Source organism: Spinacia oleracea, chromosome 3, assembly GCF_020520425.1.
Source record: "Spinacia oleracea cultivar Varoflay chromosome 3, BTI_SOV_V1, whole genome shotgun sequence".
In the NCBI taxonomy this organism is placed as follows: Eukaryota; Viridiplantae; Streptophyta; class Magnoliopsida; order Caryophyllales; family Amaranthaceae; genus Spinacia; species Spinacia oleracea.
Genome location: NC_079489.1, coordinates 77,809,455 through 77,831,013, shown reverse-complemented (window position 1 = coordinate 77,831,013; position 21,559 = coordinate 77,809,455). Strand labels below are relative to the sequence as shown.

General features: G+C 33.3%; 1 long non-coding RNA gene across 3 annotated transcripts; it reads left to right on the top strand.

The window, feature by feature from the left end:
* The first annotated feature begins 10,564 nt into the window (after positions 1–10,564).
* LOC130469148 (uncharacterized) lies at positions 10,565–12,887 on the top strand. Of its 3 annotated transcripts, none has more exons than XR_008929520.1 (3): positions 10,565–10,678; positions 10,790–11,029; positions 12,654–12,887. It is a non-coding gene; the product is annotated as an uncharacterized lncRNA (long non-coding RNA). The 3 variants fall into 3 exon arrangements; XR_008929521.1 differs by lacking the exon at positions 12,654–12,887 and adding an exon at positions 11,574–11,638; XR_008929519.1 differs by lacking the exon at positions 12,654–12,887 and adding an exon at positions 11,574–11,629 and having other exon boundaries at positions 10,790–11,058.
* The last annotated feature ends 8,672 nt before the right edge of the window (positions 12,888–21,559 follow it).

Below are 21,559 nucleotides of genomic sequence, written 5' to 3'. Positions count from 1 at the left end.
ATCCAAACTTTTCCAAGCCTCACCATCCGACGGGTGCCTTAAGATCTTATCATCTTCATGTTCAAAATGCCATCTCATATCCTTAGTTGTTTTAAATGACATATAAAGTCTCTTTAGCCTAGGGATAAGAGGAAAATATCGCATTACTTTAGCTGGCTCGCCCTTCTTACATATTTCCTTTCCTTTCTCACTTTAATTATCCTCCTTTTCTTTCACTGTTTTCCACCTTGATATATGGCAAACATGACACTCATCTTTTTATGCAAATACACCCCAATATAATATGCATTTATTTGGAAATGCATCGATTTTCTCATATCCTAACCCCAAATTGTTCACTATCTTCTTTCCTTCATAATAAGACGATGGAAACTCCTTAATTTGAGGAAATGCGTCTATTAGAAGTTCAAGCAATTTAGTAATACCAGTGGGACATACACTTAAGGTGAAACAAGTGTAAAATAAATGATAACTATGGGAAAGTAGTGATTCCCTCATATAAACCCTCATCAGCGGCTTCCATTAGTCGTTTACACTTAGCATCTTCTTCACCCGAGTTACTTGATGGAAATCCATTATCTACCTCACCATGAAAATCAAACTCCTCATGCATGTCATATGAACCTTCATCTTCGGGCATGTCTTGCGATTCATTATGCGACTCTGAATTGTCAACACCAAAGGCTGCTCTTAGCAACTCTCCCATGTCATCTTGACCTACTGAATTTCCTAGATCACTAGGGGTTTCAAAGGTATTTCTCCCTTCATCGACTTTATGATGAAAAACCCAATTTCTATATTTCTTAAGAAAACCGTTAAGCAAAATATGTCCTCCAACTTCTTCTACGAAGTGCCATTTATTTAACTTGCACTTGTTACACGGATGTAGACACCTAATTTGTGTCTCCCCTTTGGGATGATGACTTCCTTTCTAGGTAATTGGAGTTAACTCCAGGCGGAAATCCCAATTGCTAAGAATGCTTCCAAATCCAAGGTCCAAAATCCAATCCCCGAGGTCGTTCCCCTCCCGGAACTCGGTACAAGATACAATTTCCAAAATCCAATTTCAAAATCCAAGTACAATCTCAACTAGTAGACCATCTCATTGGCTTTACTAGGCCTTTTCCACTCAAAATCATATAAGGCAAGTCAAATTCGGGCGCCGACCCACAAAATCGAGCATGCCGGGCCCCGTCCCGAGAAACCGGAATTCAAAACCCGAGAAAGGCTTGTTTTTAGACGCTAAACGATGCCTTAACCTCCAAGCAATTACAAAACTCCAAACCTAGTACAATTCGTACAACGGGTACAGCATTACAAGACAAATCAAGGACGGCATCTTTCCGTCCTTTTTGGCGGCATTCATGCCACCTCAGCAGCGTGCAGCGCTGGCGTGTGTCAGCGTTTTGCACCATTTCCCTCCTATAAATACCCCTCATTTCCATCGAAAAAAGGAGAGGAAAACACATACAACGTCGTAATTTCGACATTACTCCTCACAATACAAGCTCAAAAACACATACAAATATTCCTAAAATTCAAAAAAAAGCAATTGGGAGCTCTTGCCTAAACCTAACTAGGTAAATCCGAATCCCATTCTAATCAACTATGTTGCTTTGATTTCAAAATGATTAGCAAGTTGGTGTTTTTAACCATTAAAAAACACCACTTGCAACAATCATACATGTTCTCCAAAAATACAAGCTTTTTCAAAATACAAAATACAATTTTTCAAAGATTCAAGGATGTCTAAGTTGTTTGCAATCACCTCTTAGACTAGAATCACCCCCCAAGCATGGAGTAATCAAAGATGACACCTTTTAGCATTTAAAGCTTTAATCTTTTGAGATTCAAAACTCCATTTTTCAATATACAAGTTCAAGTCTTCAAATTTCAATATACAAGTTCAAGTTTTCAAATTTCAATCACTTCAAGTTCAAGTTCAAACCTTTCAATATTCAAACTTTCAATCTCAAGTTCAATATGCAAAATCTAGGACATTTGGGTTAAGCAACCTCTCCCAAGTTGAGATTTTTGGCTTTGAATTCGTGTCGGGCACACTTATTTTTAAGGAGACGCTTGGCGTTCGAATCTCATGTGCCCAAGTACAAGTTTCAATTATGCAATTTCAATATCGCAATTTCAATGTCGCACTTTCAATTATGCCATTTCAATTATGCAATTTCAATACCGCACTTTCAATACCGCACTTTCAATTCCGCAATTTCAATTATGCACTTTCAATTCCGCAATTTCAATTATGCACTTTCAATTTTGCACCTTTACTTGCCTAGTCCATTTCTAGGCAATGTGGACCTACTCCCTAGTCCTTTTCTAGGGGGGTCTTGTATTTACTAATTCCGCACTTTATTTAGTATTGTGATGTTGCTTTATGTGCTTTATCGCTTTCATCACCAACATGCTAAATACAACCAAAATACAAAGGTTACATCACGCTTAACGAAGATATTTTTTGGACAAACCGGCCTTAGGTTCCTTAAATCAATATTTAAAGCAAAGTGACCACCGTACAATTAGAAATTTTATTTTGCTATAAATTTCGAACCCACATAGTCTAATCTTAGGGTTCATTTTCGAAACAATGTTGTGCCAACGTACTTGAATATTTCTAAAGCTCGCCGAATAAGCATTTTCGTTCCCGAGCCCGGATCTCACCCATCCGTTTCAAGGATTCAAGGCCTTATCCAAAAATAGAGTCATTTTGCGGTCCTCCCGAACAGGACCTAAAATATAGTTTGGTGGTGACTCCTTCGAGGTACCAAAACAATTCAACGGTTCTCTAAACGAACCGCCGCGTGCCAACCCCCCATTGTAGGAAACCGGGGAAAGATGGGAAGCAAAAAACCCGCCTACAACGGACATCATGTTTTTCCTTCAATAAAAGTCTCCTTCGCAAGTTCCATGAATTTGACGCAACCATTATAATAAGCAGGATCCCCATTGGGTAAATCAATCCAACTAGTATCCATGTCAAACCTTACACCACGCACATCCACAAAGTAACCTTATCACATAAAATTATAGAATCTAGAATTTGACAGCCAATAAACTAGAATTCCACTAAGGGAGCAACTTATTATTGAAAAACATACAACGATAGGAACATGCAACAATGATAGAAATGCATAACATTTAAACATGACACTTCACACAAATTCATGAGAAAAATAATAAGAACAGCTACTTTGTCCCGCATTGTTAATAACATGATATCAATCTAAGATTATGTTAATCACCTGGTTCGTCTACAAGAGTGCAAATCAACTTGACTCAAGCCTTTTGCTCTTCGCTAGAGTCTTCTGTTCGTTTGTTATCCCCTTCAATTTGTGCCAAATGGCCAAATGGCCAAATTTAATTAGTAATTGACTGGAATAATTCATATCTCAAATCAAAGGCTATGTTAAGATTGTAATATTGAATGCAAAAGATAAAGATACAACAAATACACCTACCACAACACGTCAGCAACCTAGAATCACTTGGAGCATCTACTTTCAGTTCAAACTAATGGTTAAACTTTCAGTCACTATTTAAAAAAATATGTTTTCAATCATTTAGCTATAAAATTAACTTGCTACCTCAAAGAGCTAGCTTTAATACTTAGTGATTAGGTTAGTCTTATAAATAATACCTAGCAAAGTCTTCAATTTAGTTCCACCTAGATCTTAACATTATTAGTTGAATCATGACGATATAAAAATACAATTTAGATATTTCAGTTTTGATTTTTTTTATACTAATCAACACCTAGCAATGATTATTAGTTACTTAAATAAAATATAATTTAAACGATGAGAAAATAATTTCTTAAAGAAAACAAATTAAACAGTTAGACTATAGAGAAACCACGTGAAATAAAGATAACAAAAGAACTAAGAATTAGGAAGTAACACTACCTAGTTAGTTCAGACAAAAGCATAAAGGCTACAATATACATAAACAATAAGATTGTTCACAACCTCTACCCTTCAAGTTAAACAACAACAACAACAAACTTACAAATTGATACTAAACACTAACCATGCAGCCACACAGCAACACTAGTGACCAAGACTTTAGACCTAACAGCAGCCTGACCTTAACCCTAACCCTACAATCTAAGATAATAAGGTTCAGTCTAGTTTTGTCTCATAAAGTCGGGTTCTGTCAAAAGTTCCTTGTTCTATTTTAAAAATTCTGTAATTTTTTGCTTTTATAAGTTGAGTCATTTCTTATAAAGTCAAGCAAGAAAACTACAATGCAAAGAAGAGCTTCCATAACTATGTACTTAGGAAGTTAGGAGGGTGTTTTATATTTGTCTGAAGACTTAGATTAAGGTGTTTATATAGGGAAATAACAAGTGACTTAGTCAGGGACATGAAAACAAAAAAATTTATTTTGTAAGAGATTTGTGCATTGCTGAGGGAAGAATATAGATTTAATGACTGATTTTTAATATGGTAAGTTATAGTGGTTGGAGACTTGGATGTCTTTCTAAAGACTCATTCAACTTGTTGAATATGTAAGAAGCTTAGGTTTTGCTTAAGATTAATTTGGAATATACGCGCTAAACTCAGTTAATCAGAAATAAGCTAAGGTTAATTTCAAATCGTAGATTATTCAATATATGAACACAACCTCTTCACTAGGACCCGAAACCTTTAAGCTTTATAGTAATTTTCTGATGAAAGCACAAAGTTCATGAACAAAACGAATTAAATGAAATGAAATCATCGGTCTTAGATATTAAGCAGCTTCGAGTACGTCAGAGACTACTACACGAAGAACAGATAAAAGAGATACAGGGGTCTGGGAAGTATAGGCGTATAGCAACCATGAAGAAGCACCTTGTGGCGGTAGTTTTAAATCAGATACCTATGAATTGCAGTTGGAGATACTAAAAAAACCAATGGTAAATTTATCATAATTCTAGACAAAAGCTAGAATTGAGAATTGATATGGGATAATCCAGTTTAGGTAAGGTAGCGCATTGGTAATGGTAGGTGTACTTTTACAGCTAAGAAGAGTTTTATGATGAGTGTTTGATTGAGTGCCTTAGATTATGTTGTAACTCTCCAGTTTACCATTCTTAGTTTCTTCTCTTCAAATTATTTTTAATGTTGGTCCCCCTCATTTCTGATTGCATCTCTTGTTGATCTGCTTTTGCATTTTTCATGAAAATTGCTCTATTACCTTAACCATTCCTACCTTAACCATTCCTACCTTAACCAGCTCATGTACCTCAAATCTTTTGGTACATGTGCAACCCTGGTCTGGTTTTGGTTTTGGTTTCGATTTCAGATTCTAATTGAGATACCACATGACATATAACCAACAATTTATCTACTGATTCAACCAAGTAGTACTAGATTCGTGTTTTGTCTCCTACTCTGCTGTCTCCTAAGTTAGCTACCACCTGATAATATGGATTGTCGTAGGTTGTATCAAATTTTACAGTACTACCATCCGTATAAACCCCATAAAACTCCCCTTGGTAAAAATTTACATAAAGTAAAGATGATATTACCCTAAAGCTTGTCACATTTATCATCGCCTTTCCTCCAGAAAACCAGAATTGGCACAAAGTTCGACCAAATAAAGGAAGACTACAAAGTTAGAAGCTGTTGAGAGTCTTCATAGAATTCTAGATGCTCTGTAATGTTAGAGACTATATATCTCTTTTGGCAAATTGCTCCAATCTGCCATAACTTAATCTCAACTGTAAACAATTCTAGACAAAAATAACATGAAATCACAGCAACAATTTCAAATCAAAACAAATTTACCCAAAAAATCCCAAATTTGCCACAAAACTTTATGCAAAAAATCCCAACATATAACACGAAATTGAACCCATAAGAATCTGAAAATAAGCAAGTCAGAAAATCAACTGGTAACACTAATCTCTTATTCTGCCTCAAAATTTAGATTCAAAACCACCTTAACAATAGTTCTCATCAAATTATAATAACTTCTTTCGGTTCTTATTTTGAAATTTCTATAAGAATCATTATCATCGATAAAAAAAAAACTATAAATCAGTTAATAATTAATGGATTCACATAACCAACAACAAACATTAAAAATCAAGGATTCAAGGTGTAGAACATATCTGGTGAAATTCCGCAATTGAGACCAAGGGTTCAAGGTGGCGTGAGAGCTGCGATTTCAATGGAGGTTGAAGGATTCTCATATCAAACAACTGATAACAGAGGTGAGTGAAGGGGTTTTTTTCTTTTCAGGGTTTTAATTTAGTATTGGTGGTTCACCGCTTAAATTAAAATTTGAAGACACGAGTTTGAAAAATTTTAAGTAAAGGTCACGTGCCACACACGTGGATAATTCTCGACGCTCTTTGATGTCGAGAAAAAATTTCAACTACAAACAACTTTGAGAAATTTCGCGAACAGAAATTACCCCCAACAAACTTGTATAGTGTCGAGGGGATAGCATCGAGAAATTACGGGAATTATAGTAGTGTCATTTGAACAGTCGTCCATGATATGCTCGATCCCGATGAGTTTGATGAGGCTTGGTATCTTGTGATGGACAAATATAATCAACAATGTAAGGGTTGGATGCAGGATGCATACGATAATCGTCGGCAATGGGCATCAACTTACAACAGATGCACATTTAAGGCTGGAATGTCATCTACGCAGAGAAGTGAAGGTGTTAATCGTTACTTCAAAATTCATGTAGACTTAGAATGTGGATTAGTGTTGTTTATTAAAAACTACGGGTTTTGTATGAAGATAAAGGCAGAGGAAGAGAAGGAGGATAACTTTGATAGTATAGATAAGCCTCCTCAGCTTGATGTTGACAAGAGTGTGTTAGCTCAGTATGTTTTGCATAAGGTTTACACCAATGAGATGTTTGTTGCTGTTGTTGTGAATGAGCGTAAAGGTTTAACCCACACAAACGTGACAAAAACCTCTTCACTTGGGTCAGTTGTATTCTATAGAGAAGATGAGAAACTAACCTCTCCTCATTGGAGGAAAAGGTTTAAAAGCTACAATGTTAAAGTAGATAAGGTTAAAGGGGGCTAAGTTGTTCAGGTTGTTTGAATTTAGAGGTATTTTATGTAGGCACATACTCAAAGCCATGGATGTAAAGGATTTTCAATTTATACCAGAGAAATATATACTAGATAGATGGAGGAAGGAAGTTAGGTCATATGAGAGCGTTAGGGTTTCATACTACGATGCGGAAGAATCAACACGGCTAGCAAAAGCTAAAAAGGTGTCCAAAGGCATAATTATTTGAAAGAATTAGCCATGCATAATGAGGATGCGGTGGGTATACGAAAGACTGGTGACGAAGGTGAGACTTCTATTAGTTGGTGGGATCCTGAAGTACATAATGTGTTTGGTCGTCGTAAGTTACGACCAAGAGAGTATAATGAACGTGCTCTAAAAAGGACAGCTCAACCTCTCGAAGATGGTGTGATTGGTCGGTCAAAGAAAGGACCTTGTTCAATTTATGACAAATCTAAGAAGAACTAAGCATGTACTCGCGTTGAAATTGCAGCTAATGAGGTATTTTTCTTTCGTTGAATGTGTATTTTATTTGTTTATTATTTTAGTCACTATAATGTTATCATGTTACAGTAATTGTAGGAACTTATTAGGTCCACTTACGGGCATATTCCTTGCTATCGGCCTAGGCAAGAGCATGCGAACAACGTTCACGACGCACGTGCAGACCCTACATATAATGGTACTGTTTTGGAGGACCTCCCCGAATGTTCACAAATAAATCTTTCCGAAGAAATGTCTCAAGCATTTGACTACGAGACCTTTCAGTGGCGCACAAGATGTGGAGATCATGGTACTAATAATTTATGAGCACTTATTATGTTTTAAGAATTTATGGGCACTTATTAAGTATTAAGAATTTATGGGAACTTATCTTTTTAATTATATCATTTAACTTTAAAATATGTGTATGTGCATACAGTATTGAATGCACTATCTTAATCATTTGTTTGTTTTTTATAACATTCACCCGAAGATAGTATTGATTTGTAAAAATTACTTACTCTTGATTTATTCCAATTAAAATAAATGTAATGTCAAAATTGGTATAACATAAATGTTATAACAATCTAATAAGAATACCACTTACCTTCATTTAGTGATAAGATACTTAATACAGCTAAATATTAATAATTGATGATTAGAAATTTATGGACGTAGTAACAAATTCACAACAAATATATCAACACATTAGTAGAAAATACGGTAGTGTCGGATTAAAGTTTACTACTACAAAAGAAATCTTCTGGCACTACATTATTAGACAAATGTTACTACACCCAAATACCACATCATGTACATGATAACTTGTGCACTTTTTGGAGGCCTAGAAGGTCAAGAATCTCCTTAACCTTGATTGTGTTGTTGTTGCTGCATACAAGACGACCAAGAATGTACTTCCGTGTAACTTTGTCGTTCTTAATATAAATATGTCAATGGAAAACAATCTTGACATAACAAACTTTGTGTACGGGGAGAGTTAATCAGGATATTTTGTACTTTATTTGTGTTGGAACAATTATTTCCTTAAGTTTACACATTGTTTATTTATATATTTGTATAAGTGTAATATTTAGTTTTATATATGTGTCTATTTCAATATATTTGTATTTCATTACTATTCTGTGGTATTATTTAAATATGCACCATTATTTTTGTATTGTGATACACTTATTTCAATTCATTTTTTAACCTACAACGGTCATAATACTACCTATAAAGTTCCTGGTCATTCAATTTCTTTCTCATTCATTCTCTTTCTCACTCTGGCTACAACAACAAAATACGCGCCTTAACATTGACTACGAAAAGTTAAAGGTGGACAATATCTGGCTACGGGAGGAAAATGCAATCTTAGAGGAGGCCAATGTGGATATCATGCATCAAATTGTTGAAGCAAGAAATAATGAAAAATTTATTGCGAAGATTGGGTTCATGTTCTCGTTTAGTTTCCTTGTTTTTTCACTTAGGATATGGGCAGTTTAATTTCGTACGACTTGGTTTACATTATTTTACTTTGTTTTTATATGTTATCATATATTCTACTTATGATCAATTAAAGTAATCTATCTTTTGGATAAGTCTTTATGTTACAACATTTAGTCTACGAACATGACTTTCACACAAATATTTAATGAATTATTCGAATATTAATTTTATTGTCTTTATTATTAATATTTTATAAAAAATAACTGATAACAACTTTTTCTGTAACAAAAGAGCAATAGTTTATGCCTCATGTCACGATGGCAAGGGGGATTCAACATAGAGCATTGCTACCCCTTGGTTAAGGGTTCGAATCCTGCTGACAACTTCATTACTTCTCCCCACCATAACATTTTAATTTTTTTCGTTAACATCAAAGATTACTTAAACACCTCTTCTTTAGGAAATTTGAAGTAAATTTTCATAAACATGTTATTCCTTATTTCATTGATGTTCAGACTCTTAAACCAAACGATAAAAAAAATATTACACTTCAATTACAAAGTGCTCGGGTTTTGGTGCATGTCCGTGTACGTTAAATCCATTCGATTAGAACCATTAACTACTTTAAATACCTTCAATTACGTTAAATTCCTACAATTACGATTAAAAGTAGCACATAATTACAAAAATTGATCAAGATGTTGTACATGTCCTTGTCCATTTCTTATACATTAGCCTAACAAGATTTCAGTACAATTCATGTGAGGTAAATTTGCAGATTTTGAAAACTATATATTAAGTAAATATTAAACATCATGATGAATAAAACACATTTTCCAGTTTTCAATAAAATGGACACTGCAACACGCAAATCAGCTTTCGAATTACACTTCATTTTCTTTTCCGAAAAAATATATAAATATTTAATGCATAAACATTAAACATATAACGACACTTACTATAATTTTAATACCAGATACAAAAAAATCGACTTATAATTAATTAATGATAAATCCAATCGTCAACACAAAATTCACATCAAACTATCTTACACACTATACACTAGACTAGCCCCTATGTCTTGCATGCAATGATAGCAGTGACTTTATTCTGCCCAACCCATCTCACTTTAATTACCCCCCTTTAATTACCATGTTATCCCCTGCAAATTTATAAATGTTATTAATATATTTTAACGTATAGTTATTTATATTTTAAATAGAATTTACGAATTTTAGAAACATATATATATATATATATATATATATATATATATATATATATATATATATATATATATATATATATATATATATATAATTAGCGTATATTTATTTTTATACGTTCTAAATATTTCCACGATTTATAAAATCAAAATTAATTTTAGAATTTATGTTGAAAAGAATTCGAATTACAAAAACACGTTCGATTGAATTTGGAAAATAATCCTAACCGGTTTTAAATTCAAACAAACTCTATTCTAATCCTAGCCCAAGTTGGCAAAGCCCAAAACAAGAAAACCCATATCCTCTACCCATATTTCAAACTCACATAAAAACACTCACAATCCTCTCCTCTCCTTCACTGTACGTGAATTGCAAAACCTCAACCCTCTTTCTCCCTCACGCCGCTCCTCCTTGCTGCTATCTCTCACGTCGCCAGCCAACCACCTCATGCACTCCTCCTCCGTCGCGTTGCAGCCTCCCTCGTCGGTAACTTCTTCTTCCTCCTCTTCTCCTTCGTTTTTCCTTTTCTCTTTCGTTTTTCCTTTTCTCTTTCGTGTTTTCTCCTCTCCTTATTTGACTGTTCTTTTTACTTGGAAGCCACCACCGAGATGCTGCCACCATCGACCCACGCAACCACCGCACACCACCAGTCGCGCTGCCGCACTAGCCGCCGCAGCTTCCCAGTCAGGTTGTCGCTTTCCTTCTCCTCCTCTTTGTTTCTTCCTTGCTCCACACACGTCGCCCAACCACTGTAACCAGACGCGACGACCACCGGTGTTGCACCCCTGCGGCACAACCGCCGGCAACCGCAACCCTGCCGCCGCCGTCCCTCCTCCGGTCGGCGCCCTTCTCTCTCTCTCTTTTTGGTTAATTCTTAAACCCTTAAACTAATTATATGTTTTAATTATGTTTTATTAATTTAATTTATGTTTTCTTGAATTAAATTTATAATTTTTATAATTTATTTTTGAATTTCAGATTTTAATGTTGCATAATTGAATTATTAATTTTCAGATTTCATAAATTGTTTGAAACGAGAATTCGAATTATTTAAATCATGAATTTTAAGGTTTTAATATTTTAAATTCATGGTAGGATGATTATAAGTTATTAAATTATTATTTTTATGATCTTAAGTATGTTTGATACATTTTGGAGTAGTTTGGAATTAATGTATATTGCTGGAAATTGTGAATGGGCATGTTCATTGGAGTTTATGATAATTGGCAGTCATTAGTGTAGTAATCACTATGTTATGAGGTTTAGTAGTTAAGTTTTGATATTGGGAATGCTGTAATTATGTTTAGGAAGGGTTTGAAGCACCCTAATGTTGCTGAAATTTCAATGTAAATTGATATGAATCTATATTGGTTGTTTTTAGGTGGAGAATTCTCTGTAGGCGGCTTTTGAATTATTAAAGTGGCTTCTCAATTTGTTTACACAACGTACGTACATACCTATGTGCTTGTGGATGTGTTATATTATTGAAATCATGTTAAATATGTCTATAAACTTGGTCATGTTGAAATTTATATGTTTAATGTTGTTGGATGAACATGTTGAACATAGATTTTATTATGAGAATTATAACATGTTAGAATGGATGTTTGATGCAAGCATGTCGGTTGGGAACATTATATTACTTTATATATATTGGTTTAGATCGATTGATCGTTGTTCCCTTTTAGCATTTCACTACTTTATGAGGGTCGAGGACCTTGTTTAGTAAGTTGAAACTTTATACCCATATAAAGGGGTTAACCATTGTTAAAGGAAAGGTTGAATTAATTGGAATGAGTTCTTGATTGATAATTTTGTGATCGCTACCTTAATTCCAAGATAAAAACAATTGTGAATACTTGTTGATTACGTGGTTTATGTGATTGATGAGTCATAACAAAGTATTAATTGGTAAATCATGTAAAGTGAAACTGAATAGCAATAGCTTTATACTGTGCACGTCTGAAGTGACGGACAAACAAGAGTTGGGGTTCATGGTGGTAGCCCATGGCCTTTTCTGAGACCGGATTGATCGCCGTGTTCTATTTTATTCAAAGTTCCTCGATATAGCAGGTCACTGAGGTTACGGAGTCGCGCACGAACCTTGTCTTCCTTAGTGAAGACTTCTGGTTGGACAACTCGGTCTATTGACTATTTCAATTAAAATAATATTAATGTTCTAAAAGTCTAGTCCAGTCTAGTCTAGTCTAGTCTAGTCTACAAAAGTGTGGTCTTCAAGTTAATATGTTTTGGTTGTCCTTACTTATGTTTTATTAGTATCATGTTAGGGTTGTTCGTTTAATAGAATCATGTTAGGATTATTATTGATTTAGTATGTAGTACTCAGCTTTGCTTATTACATGCTTTGTTTGTGTGTGTTGATCATGGCTATGCCTTATTGATCCTGTGATAGACCCATTTTGGTGAGCAGTCCCTAAGGATCAGCGTTGCCCATCTACAGGTTTGAAGATGATGCATCATTGGGTTCGGGACTAGAGAGCTTGTATTTAGGTTCGATTTGCTAAGTTGACTTTGGTTTGTTGAATTGGACTTTAAACTTGTTGAACTAGCTACATTGACTTTATTTTCGTTGATTGGTTTTGGAGTTAACTCTGTAGTTGATTATTTATAAACTTAAAGTTAGTTTTATGTTTTAAGCTGCAAAATTCTGAATAAGCCGTTCCGTTTTCACACAGGCGATAATGCCTTGATAATTCTCTATAGTAATTTTAGAAAAGAGGGAATTGCCGGGGTGTTACATACCATCACTTCTCTTCTCCACTCTTCTTTTACAAGCTTACTCAACAAGCACCACCAAAATTTTAATCTCAATTCAAATAAGATGGAAAAGGAACTACAGGTCCCAGTAATTACCCAACAATCTCCAGATTATGAGGTAAATTATTGTTTATTTTATCATTTTATTGTGCAGTTTATCTTCTTGTTCGAAATTTTGATGCTATTTTGGTAATTCGAGTAATAAATTGGTTTATTTTTACCAAACAATAAGAACTACTCTACACCCCAAAGATCAATTAGAGCTGCCAATGGGGGGTGTTGGAACGTCTCTAGGAAAGACAAGATTGTCTATTCGGTATCAACTAGAATAGGGTTTGTTAAAACTTTACATTTTAACAAAAATAAGGATGGTAAGACCGATTGGGTCATGCATGAGTATAGGCTAGACCATCCAAAACTCAACGAGGAAGGTGTCCCTCAACAATCTCATGTGATTAACAAAGCTTTTGAAATATGTGGTAAAGGGGAAAAAATAAGGATGAGTACGGGGCACCCTGTAACACCCCAAATTTCTCTCTTTTTAAAAACCATCATTTAATTGAATAAAGCTAACCTTGAGAGAAACTTAGGAGTATTACTGCCACGTGATTACGTTAAAGGCTAACTATCTCAACTAATGCAACGGAAATAACTCAAAATGCTTTTCTTTATTATATAATAAATAATTGAAATAATAATAATGTATTTAATAAATTTGGAATTAAAACCTCAATAAGTGAAATCCTTAAATAAAACCAACTTCAAAAAAATCCTAACTAGGTGAAACTCTCCATTAACCCCGTATGTAAGCATGCCACATCATCACATTCAGTTCCTGAAAACTGCTCACCAAAAGGTAAACAGGGCCAAGCCAAAACAAATAGGAAATACGGGTTAGCAAAAGCTAAGTACGAATATATGCAAGACATGTAAAACATTTATTTATTCTTGAACATACTTTCATAAACCAATTTATTCAAACAAGTTTAACTGAAATCATAGAATATCCATTTTCCAAAATTAGAAACTTCCATAAATAGTAACGTCCCAAATATAGTAACTTTTCAAAAGTATAAACATTTCAAGAATAAAAATAGAAACTTTCCAGAAATATTAAATTTCCAAATATAGTAACTTTTCAAAAGTATAAACATTTGAAGAATAAATGTTTTCAAAATAGAAACTTTCCAAAAGTAGAAACATTCCATGAATAAAAATATTCCAAATATAACAATATTCCAAAAATAAAAACTTTCCAAAAATAGATTCCAATTAAAATATGGAAATCAAACATATCTTCTTATCTCCCCTTCCTTCCTAAATGTGCACACCCACAAGCTAGTATTCCATCCCAAATCTATGCATTGGGGTACTAACTAAATAATGGTCAACAAGTGACCCTCGACTTACCCAACAAGTGATGCGTATGAATATAAAAGTTCCATAAAATCCACTCCACTTTGAGACTTTATAAAAGTACAATAATGTGATGAAAGACCATCTAATTCCAACCATATGATAAACCAATAATCCTCCTTTTATTTAATCAAACTTATTTTTAAAAGAAAACAACGTATTTTGAAATAAAGATTTAAAACTCATCAAAACCAAGACAAATATTTCGAACACCACTTGAACAAATCCATCATCATTTTAAAAATCAATAAAAATATTTAACCTTTCGAAAATCCTCAGATCCAAAATCAATTCAAAATTTGTGATTCACATTTTCAATTTGAAAAGAATTAATAATTCGAAATTAACAATCAAGTCATGCATAGATTTCAATCATATGATAATCTAGCCACATACACGTACCTTGATTAACTAGCACCTCACAAAAATATTAATTTGATCCTACTACGGATCACTCACAAATTCCTAACAATTAATAAATAAAATCCTAATTAATTCCTGATTGAACAATTAAATTAACAAAATTAAATCTAATGGTCTTAAATTTAATTCATGAGTTATGCATGCATAATAACAGTACAATAATTATGATTTCTAATTCATGGTTTAAAAATATACTTTTAAAAATTACGCGTTAATTTAAAAGAATTTAAATAGTAAAAATTGGTCGTAAAGAGAGAATGCTTTGAAATCAATTGGGGTGTGAAAAGTCACAACACCAAGAGGTAGACATCGGCGGGAAGGAGTGCATGACGGGGGTGTCGTGGTGGTGGTATTGGGGTTTTAGGTAAGAAGGTTTAGAGCAGAAGGAGAAGAAGTTTAAGAGCGGGGTTGGGAAACCTCTCAACTTTTGATCTGAATAACAATGAATGAGGGAGGGGGTATTTATAGGTATAGGATTATATTTAGGGTCAGAATTGAACCCTAAGAGATAGATTCGAACTTGGTGTTTAAGCTAGAATAGAATTCTGAATCTAGTCATGATTGTGGTGGTTTTCAGTTTAGAGTAAAATTGATTTTAAATAGAAGTACAAATGATAAAATCATGAAATTTTATACAGAGACTTTGGTAAGTATTTAGGAATTATCTGAAAACTTTAGAATTTATCTTGAAGTATTAGGGTTTTTATGGAATTTTGAATTGTTTAGACTCTTAAAATCCAATTTTGAGTAAAATTGCTTTATTTTGGCAAAATAAATCCGAAATATATTATAATAAATATCTTATCATATAAAATAATTTTATAAAATAATAAAAATAATTTTCAGATTAATAAAAGAATTTAAAGTGAGTAAAACTCTTTTCTTCAAAATCAATTCCTAATGGAATTAGGAATTTAATACCACTTTAAATTTCAATAAAATCTGATAATAATATTATATATATAATTTTGACAATAATATTTCCTCCAAAATATTTGAATATTTTTCCCTCCAAAATAATTTGATGTTAAATATATATTGAAAAATGCATAAACTGATTAATAAAATGCATAATAATATGGGGTATTACACAACCTTCTTGGATGAGGAATGGGAAACAGACGACGAAGAGAAAAACTACATCGTCGGTGATGGCACAGAAGAGGGACAACACCTGGGATTGTAGTTGAGGAGTTTCGGTCAGTATTAGGATTCAGATTTAGGACTTCTTAGCTCAATGTGTTTAATGTCGGGTTTTTTGCGCTTTTGGTGTATTACACGCAATTTCCCTAACTAACTAATTTAGCCAACCATTAAAAACATAAGCTTGTATATAATTTGGTTGGATTAACAAACAATATGTTGTGTTGTTTCTTTGGCTTCAAGCCACATTTTGAGGCTTCAAGCCTAGTTTATAATATTATGGTCTTTTGGTTAATACTCACTACTAAGTAAGATGTAACTTATTTTTATTAGTATCTTATAATATATTTGATGAGAAAAAAATATACTTTCATTAATATTTCTTGTATTCTATACGGATAACAAATCCTTTGTGTAATTTTTACGCCAAACTATCAATGGCTTCGACCTCACGTCACAATGGTTACAACATCAACATAGAGCATTGGTTACCAACAGATCATGGGTTCGAAACTGGCAATGAGCATACATATTCGCGCATATAAACATCCCTCGTTCCCTCCCCTACCCTAAAAAAAAAAATTGGCCGTATATTAAAAATATAATTTTTTTTTTTTTACAAATTAGATTACTCAATTGAAATAATAAAAATTGAAGAATAAATTTTAATTCCATACAATGACTCGGTAAATTAGAGTACAACACGAAATGGAAACGAAATCCACCAAATGATTTGCAGATCTTCTTGTATCACCATACTTCGCAAAAAATTAAACACAACTACCAACATCGGTTACCGATAAAACGCAGGAAAACTGCGGATTGGTTTCGCCGACCACCTATAAAACGCAGGAAAACTTCGGATTCGTTTGGTCGACCATCGATGAAGCTGTTGATGAATGTAACTCTTGCATATTAGAATCCCTCAAACGCTTGAACTACGAAGATTCATTTTAACGATGTTATTTGGAAACATCGACAAAGCTGAACATAAAAAAAAAAAATTAAAAAAAAAAAAGGAAAACAAAAAGAATTCAGTTTTGAAATTCAAATTCAAAACACCCTTAAAAATTTTAAATTAACTAGGAAGGATTATGGATGACTAGACGGTGAATGGGATTAGTGTACCCAATAGGATGCTAGGGTAAGCTTATTATACTTACCATGGGGGTAAGTGTGGGTTTTGCGTCTGTTTACATGTACTATATTCTACTTTCTCATACAAATTAATCATCAATGTACTATATTTCAATTTCCTACACACAATATTCCACTTTTCTTAAAATTCGTATTTTTAGTCAAATATGACTATAATTTTGGGACGAAGGGAGTACCACTTAACGAAAATAGTTAAATTTTCCGTTAGTGGGTCGATCCACTTTTTCGTTTTCTTTTGTTTTCCTCCACTTTTTCCACGATTGTTCGTCCTTCCTTCATCATCTTTCACCCAAAATCAATTCTTTACGTAACCAAATTAAGGAGAAATCATGACATGGAAGTGGAACGCAGGAGCAAATCGAACATGACAAGGTCAAGCAAACACATATTTCATTTCAATTTGAGTGTTTTACTTCAATTTGGGATATCTAATTGATTTGTGAATTTTGTTTACATTGATTAGTTATACAAATTGGGGTATGCTACAGTTATTCTAGTTGTTATAAGTTAACTTCGCACTGAAATAGGGTATTTATTTACTCCCTCAGTCCCTTAATACTCGCACCGATTTGACCGGTCAAACCGGTGCGGAGTTTAAGACATTTGAATTGACTTATTAATTTAATGGGTGTTAGTTGATAGTGGGGTATTTTTTTTAATATAGTTAGTGAGAAATGTGTAAGGGGTGGGGAGTGGTGAGTGGGGAGTATGGATTTTTAAATGACTTTTTGTAAGGAGTAGGGGTGTAGGTGGGTAGTAAGTAAGTGTGAGAAATAATATTATATTGGTAAAGATTTCAATTTATAGAAACGGTGTAATTATTAAGGGACGGACCGAAAAGGAAAACGGTGCGAGTATTAAGGGACGGATGAAGTATTAATTAAGAAGTATTAATCAATTATTATGAAATTAGGGGCTTTGTGTCGTAGAATTAGGGTGTTTTTAATTAATTTCAGACAATTCTACGACGATCCTCTCACCAAAAATTTGAATTTGTATGGTCGATTGAGGGTGCTATTGATGCGGAAGGTTTTTGAAGGTTGGTGACTGGTAAGTATTTATGATAGTCTAAAGTTTTCATGTGACGGAGGAGCAAATCTTTGACTGGGGTTATTGAACTTATTGTCGATCATCTTCTTCACTGCTTAAGACCATCTTCCTTGTCTCTCTTTCTTTTCTTAGGGCATGCTTGGATTGAAAGTAATGCATTAAGGGATTAATAAAAGTCAAACTAAAAAAAAAGGTAATTAAAGGTGATGATGAGCGGATAAAATGGTGGCAAAGAGAACAAGCTAGTATTGGCAAGAAGAAAATAAAAGGAAAGGGGAAACAAATACCCTCATTTTGGGGTAATAACATCCCCCTTCCTCCCTTCTCCTCACAACACCACCACTACCACAACTTCTCATCACAATACCACCACACCATTCTCCTTGCAATCAGCTCAATTCACCTTCTTGTGTTTTTATTAAGGTGGTTTGACTTTTATTACCCCCATAATTCATTACACGCAATTCAAACATGTCCTTAAAGATAATTACGTAGGTAGGGGCAAAAGAGATGGAGAAATCAAACGTGATACTAAATATAATTTGAGGGATGGTGTTAGATATTTACGTTACTGCCTCTGTTCCTTCTACTGACTTCTTTTTTTCTTTAATATAATATATATATATATATATATATATATATATATATATATATATATATATATATATATATATATATATATATATATATATATATATATATATATATATATATATATATATATATATATATATATATATATAAAGGGGAGGTTTTTTGGAGAGTTTTCGAAGCGCCACGTAGGATTTCCACGTCATCGAGTATAATTAAATTAATTAATTAAATTAATTAATTAAATAAATAAATAATATTATAAAATAAAAATACTCCCTCCGTCCCGGAATACTTGACCTGTTTTCCTTATCGGGCCGTCCCTTAATACTTGACCTGTTTCTAAAAATGGAAATATTCTAACAATATTATATTATTTCTCACTCCACCCCTATTAACCCACCTACCCCCTACTCCATACAAAAAATAATTAAAAATTCAACCCCTACTCTCCCCAACCCCACCCCTTTACACATTTCCCACTAACTACATTAAAATAATACCCCACTATCAACTACTACCTATTAAATTAAAAAAGTCAATTCAAGTCCCTTAAACTCTGTGCCGGTCAAACCGGGTCGAGTATTCCGGGACGGAGGGAGTAATAAACAATGATATCATCGATTGGCTTAAATAGATTACTCTGTATATTTAAAAGATAGACATAAACACCCTTTTAAAAGATAAAAACCCCTTTTAAAAGATAGACATAAACACCCCTTTTAAGACATAAACAATGAAACACTCTTGCTTCTAATCTTCGCAATTACTCCGTATTAAAAGTTTGAAACGTAGGAGACAATGATAATGACAACGTGAGCCAAATATAACTTCGCAATATCTTATGACGTTTACTTAGACGTCGAACTCTAATTCTACATGTGCAAATTTTATCCTACGACATTTACATTAGAATTTTACTTATATTAAACTATATTTTTTTTGGTTATAAATATATGACTTTATATGTTTAACCCATATCTAACTGTCAACATAAAATCTTAACATAAAATCTCAACTTTTTGTGATCATGGCTGCGTAAATTTATAAACCTATACTCTTCTTTTTTTATAATTAATTTTCCTTTTTCCATGTAGTTATTATGATTTAAATACTCCTTATGTTTATTTTTCATAAATATTTCTTTGATTCGAGCAATTAATTCAAGTAGAAACGATTGGAAAATAAAAGTACGTGTTTTAAGGCTTTTTGATGTGCTAAACTTCCGTAAACAAAATAGTGTCATTAGTGAAGAGGTATGTAATTGATTTTTCTATGTAATTGTGGCTTCATATTTTTTTTCCTTTTTTTTTAACTTCTAATAATAATTTTATAATTATAGGGTGATTATGTACATGCTTCAATCAAAGGAAAATTTATGCAACAATTTCGCACGTCTACACGATAAGATATTTTTCTGTCATCCCCAATAATTTCCTGAACTTTTGAGCTATAATTGTGGGTTTCGGGTTAACTTTGTAATTTCCTGTTTTTAACATAATAATTTATTTATTTTCCGGCGTAGTTGAGATGGGGAGTTGGGTATGAAAATATTTTTTCTCCCTTTGATTTGGATGATTTGTGTAATTTTGTTGTTTGGATTTGTAATATCTAAAACTTCCACTATGCATTTAAGGTTCAGTGCGTCTCATGTGTGACCAGTCACACCATCAACTTGATGGTGTAACGCGCGCAATTAATATGGAGAAAGTTATAGACGAGTGTTACTTGACTTCTATGCTGGTGTTACTTATACATTGTATTCGCCGTTACTTTTTTTTGTTTTACTGCAGTTTCTTGAATTTCATGTTAAAGGTTGCTTGTATAGACGAGTGTTACTTGATACTCTATGCTGGTGTTACTTATACATTGTATTTGTCGTTATTTTTCTTATTTTATTGCAGTTTCATATAAGAGGTTCCTTGTATAGACTAGTGTTACTTGACTTTCTATGATGATGTTACTTGTACGTTGTATTCGTTGTTGTTTTCTTGTGTTTACTACATTTTCTTGAATTTCATGTTCGAGGTTCCTTGTATAGACTGGTGTTACTTGATCTTTTATGCTGATGTTACTTTTAGTTATTGCATTTTCTTCAATTTCATGTTAGAGGTTCCTTGTATAAACTAGTGTTATTTGAATTACTATGTTGATGTTACTTATACCTTGTATCCGCGGTTACTTTTTTTTTGTTTTATTGCAGTTTCATGTAAGAGGTTCCTTGTATAGACTAGTGTTACTTGACTTTCTATGGTGATGTTACTTGTACGTTGTATTCGCTGTTATTTTCTTGTGTTTATTACATTTTCTTGAATTTCATGTTCGAGGTTCCTTGTATAGACCGGTGTTACTTGACCTTTTATGCTGATGTTACTTTTAGTTATTGCGTTTTCTTCAATTTCATGTTAGAGCTAGGTTCCTTGAATTTCTATGCTGATGTTACTTATACCTTGTATTCGCGGTTACTCTTTTTGTTTTATTGCGTTTTCTTCAATTTCATGTTAGAGTTTCTTTGTATATACTGATGTTACTTTATTTTCTATGCTGATGTTACTTTATTTCTATGCCGATGTTACTTTATTTTATGTTTTTAAACGCGTTGGGTTTATTTATAAGTGTGAACATGTCACACCATCAAGTTAATGGTGTGACTGGTCTCATATAAGACTTGAGGTTTAAGGTTAGCCTAGTGCATTTAATTTTAATCAATTTTGTGAGAGGAGGAGGATGATAGCACTAACGAGGAAGGGAAAAAGGTGATTGTTAGGTCATAAGGAAGGAGGAAAAGAGTAAAAGCGAAATCGTGTG